Raw genomic sequence first — 4,608 nt, 5'->3', positions numbered from 1 at the left:
TGTTATAATACAAATAATGAATACTATTATATCAATTAATAGAATAATATTATATTGGTTTATCAATTCATTAATTATTCGTACGTAGTAATGTATAAGATTGATCATCAATTACAATATAGTTTATGCGTGTGTATGAAATTACTCATATACTTAAATATAACTTAAAAAATTCCTTTACATACATGCTATTATAATCTATTAAAAGTAATTACCTAGTTAATATAATTTTTTTTAAAGATTATGCTTATAGTTTTTAATTATTTATAATAGTTGTAGTTAAATAAAATAAATATTTATAGCTAATAAGATTTTTTATAGCTTATAATATTTAAAAACCAAAATAGGAAAAAAAAAGTTATTTAATTTTTTTTTGGAAATAGCGACCAACGTTGGTCGCTATTTTGGTCAAACAGTCAAAAAATAGCAACCAGCGTTGGTCGCTATTCTGGTCAAACAGTCAAAACTTAATTAGCTACCAAAAATAGCGACCAACGTTGGTCGCTTTTTGTAAATGCAGACTCAAAAACGGGTTTCCCCCTCCCATTCTCTTATTTTCTTCCCCAACTCTCTCTCAACACATTCCCCTCCCCTTCTCTATTTCCCTAACACAAATCAATCCCCCCACCCCGCGCCACCACTGTGACCGCCGGAGCCACCGCCGGAGCCGCCGCTGCCCCTTTCTCTCCTTCTCCACCTAAAAAAAACCTAGGTTTGAATTATAACCTTGAATCTTTGTTATTTCTAGTTTTTGTTTCAATTATTTCAATATTGTAGTTTAAGGATATGAATTAGTGTTTAAATTCTTTGAACATTGTATTTTATTGAGGATTAGGGTTTAGGTCTTGTTTTAGTTAGCTTTATTAATTAATTTTATTAACTAATTAGTTTAATTAGTGTTGAATTTAGTTTAGTTAGATTTGAATTATACTTTGTATTTTCTTGATAGTTTATAAATTGAGTATTTTAGGATATGAATTGGACTTTTAGTTTATGAATTGAACCTTTTGGATATGAATTGAACTTTTAGTTTGTAAATTGAAAATTTAGGATATGAATTGAAATTTTAGAATATGAAATTAATTAACTAAAAAAAGATTAGGATATGAATTAACTAAATTAATTTGTTCTTGTTTTATTTGTATAGATGGAACATCGTACTTGGATGTACAATAGGAATTATCCTAATCGGTAGGGATTGCGGGAGGATTTTGTAGAAGGGGTGGATGACTTTATTAGACATGCAATGTCACTTCCACCGTACCTAAGTGAAGGAGTAATCAGGTGCCCTTGTGTTAGGTGCGACTGTATGAAGTTTGGAAAACCGGCGGAAGTTAAGCATCATCTTTATAGGAAGGGGTTTATAGAAAATTACTTTGTGTGGACTAATCATGGAGAGATCGATGGTAGCCATGGGATATTTCATAACATGGTTGTGAGTGAAAGTAGTAGGTCGGTGGAGAATAAAAATCATGATTCCAGAATTCATGATATGGTTGCGGATGCTTTTGGGATGCACTTAGGGGGTGAGCCCAATGAAAATGTTGAACAAACTCCTAATGATGACGCAAAACGTTTTTATGAACAGTTAGAGGAAGCTAGTCGTCCACTACGTAATGGAAGTCCGCACGCTGAGCTGTCTGTTGCAGTTAGATTACTAAGTATCAAATCTGATTGGAATATTTCTCAAGGAGCCATGGACTCTTTCATTGACCTTATGAGTGAACTAGTTGACCCTAATATCAAATTACCTGGTGATTTCTATAAGGCAAAGAGATTAGTTTCTAAGTTAGGACTTTCGTCAATGAGAATTGATTGTTGTGAAGATGGTTACATGTTATATTATAAAGATGATGCAAATTTAAGCAGTTGTAAATTTTGCGAAAAGCCTCGTTTCAAGAGGCTTTCTAGCGGGAATATGGTCGCTATCAAGGCGATGCATTATTTACCTCTTATACCTAGGTTAAAGAGGTTATATGCGTCGATGAGTTCTGCTCCTCATATGAGATGGCACTTTGAAAATAGAAGACCACCTGGTGTTATGTGTCATCCTTCAGATGGAGAAGCTTGGAAGCACTTTGATAAGATATATCCAGATTTTGCTAGTGAACCAAGGAACATTCGGTTAGGTCTGTGTGCGGATGGCTTCACGCCTTTTTCTGTATCTGTGACACCATATTCATGTTGGCCTGTCTTTCTTACACCTTATAATCTACCACCCGAGTTGTACATGACTAGTCCATATATATTCTTAAATTGTATTATCCTCGGTCCACGTAATCCGAAAAGTTTGATTGATGTATATTTGCAACCTTTGATTGATGAGCTAAAAGAATTGTTGTACGATGGTGTTGAAACATATGACATATCAACCAAACAGAATTTCAATTTGCGTGCTAATTTAATGTGGACAATTAACGATTTTCCTGCGTATGGAATGTTGTCTGGGTGGATGACTGCTGGGAAGCTAGCTTGTCCTTACTGCATGGAAAATAGTAAAGCGTTCACTTTGAAACATGGCCGAAAGCAATCATGGTTTGATTGTCGTCGTCAATTCTTGCCTCCTGATCATGAGTTTAGAAGGATGAAAAATGCATTCAAAAAGAATAAAATGGAATATGATTCTCCACCTCCGATACTTTCAGGTGAGGAAATTTGGAAGAGGGTCCAGAACTTCAGTAAAGTTACTGAAGCTCCACCTTATAGGTTCCCCGGATACGGTGTTACTCATAATTAGACGAAACATAGTATATTTTGGGAGTTGCCTTATTGGAAGGATAATCTTCTCCGTCACAACCTTGATGTCATGCATATTGAGAAGAATTATGTTGACAATTTGTTCAACACAGTGATGGATGTTAAAGGTAAGACAAAGGATAACCCGAAGGCTAGAATGGACTTACAAGAATATTGCAGGCGGCCTGAATTATACTTGCAGACAGAAAATAATGGTAAGATATTCAAGCCCAAAGCGAGTTACACATTCACTTTGGAGGAAAGACTGCAAATTTGTGATTGGGTAACGAAATTGAAGATGCCTGAGGGTTATGCGTCGAATCTTGGAAAAAAAGTTGATATGGAGGTAGGGAAATTGAGCCATTTGAAAAGTCATGACTGTCATGTTTTCATGGAGACCTTAGTGCCTATTGCATTTTGTGGTTTGCCTGAAAGAATCTGGAAACCCATCACAGAGATTAGTTTGTTTTTCAAAGACTTGTGTTCTTCCACATTAAGGGAAGAAAACCTAGTCCGGATGGATCAAAACATTCATGTAACTTCTACTAAGATGGAAAAGATATTTCCATGTGATTTTTTTTATGTGATGGAACACCTTCCAATCCACCTTGTACACGAGGCACGACTTGGAGGGCCTGTTCAATGCAGATGGATGTATCCATTTGAGAGGTAATATTATAAGTTTGATGTAATTTTCTATTTTATTTAAATGTTCTTGGCTAACCTGAAATTATGTAGGATAATTGGCAAATTCAAACAATTTGTTAAGCAGAGGAATATGATTGAGAGATCTATATGCGAAGCTTATCTTGCAAAGGAAACTGCTCATTTTTGTTCTTATTATTTTGAGAGTAATGTGCCATGTGCTAGGAATAGGCCCAATAGGCACATGGTCGAATGTGTGAATGATCTATTATATCCGCCTATGTCCATGTTCAATCAACCAAGCCGACGTTCTAAGGCAGTTAGAAAGAGAAGTTTGAGTGATATGGAGTACAAGTCATTTACACTTCATGTGTTGCTAAATTGTACCGAAGTTGTACCATTTCTCAAGTAAGAATTGATTTAGTAGTTATCAAAATATAAAATTTACTGTGACTACATCTCAATGCAACTACTAAAAATATTTGATGTGTCACAGTCACTTCGTGGGTCAATTTGGCCATGATGCTGTATATACGAGATTTGATACGTGGTTCAAACAATTTGTAAGTTTATCCTTAAAATATTATAACACTATGTAGGTAAACAATGTTTGGAAGTTATGCTAACTTATGAATTTTTTTAACAATATGTAGGTAAATGATCCAAATAATGGTGTAAATCAATTTTTGAAAGATATATCTTGGGGACCTGGGCTTGAGGTCACAACAATGTCTATGTACGTTGTGAATGGTTATAAGTTTCATACAGAGGATTGCTCTAAAAATAAAAATAGCAACAACAGTGGGGTGTGGGTTCAAGGTGGTGATGGCAACCAAGTTGGAGATATTGATTATTATGGTGTGCTCAAAGAAATAATAGAACTAGAATATACAGGTTGGCCATTTAAGAAATTGATACTCTTTAGATGCAAGTGGTATGACCCAAATCCAACAAGAGGTACAAGGGTACACAATCAATACAACATAATTGAGGTTAATCATACGAGGATCGCTATGATCCTTTCATAATTACACATAATGTTAGGCAAGTGTATTATGCACCTTATCCATTGTGGTGGAATAAGTCCGATTGGTGGGTTGTAATAAAAACTAAGCCCGTAGGTAGGGTGGAAGTCGAGAATGTGTTAGATGTTGCATATCAAAATGATATCTCCAGTGTTCACAAAATAGTGGACGAACTTTTAGAAAATGATTTGGAACATCCTGA

Source organism: Nicotiana attenuata, unplaced genomic scaffold (genome assembly GCF_001879085.1).
Source record: "Nicotiana attenuata strain UT unplaced genomic scaffold, NIATTr2, whole genome shotgun sequence".
Lineage (NCBI taxonomy): Eukaryota > Viridiplantae > Streptophyta > Magnoliopsida > Solanales > Solanaceae > Nicotiana > Nicotiana attenuata.
The sequence above is the reverse complement of the archived record's forward strand: the minus strand, read 5'-3'. Positions refer to the sequence as shown.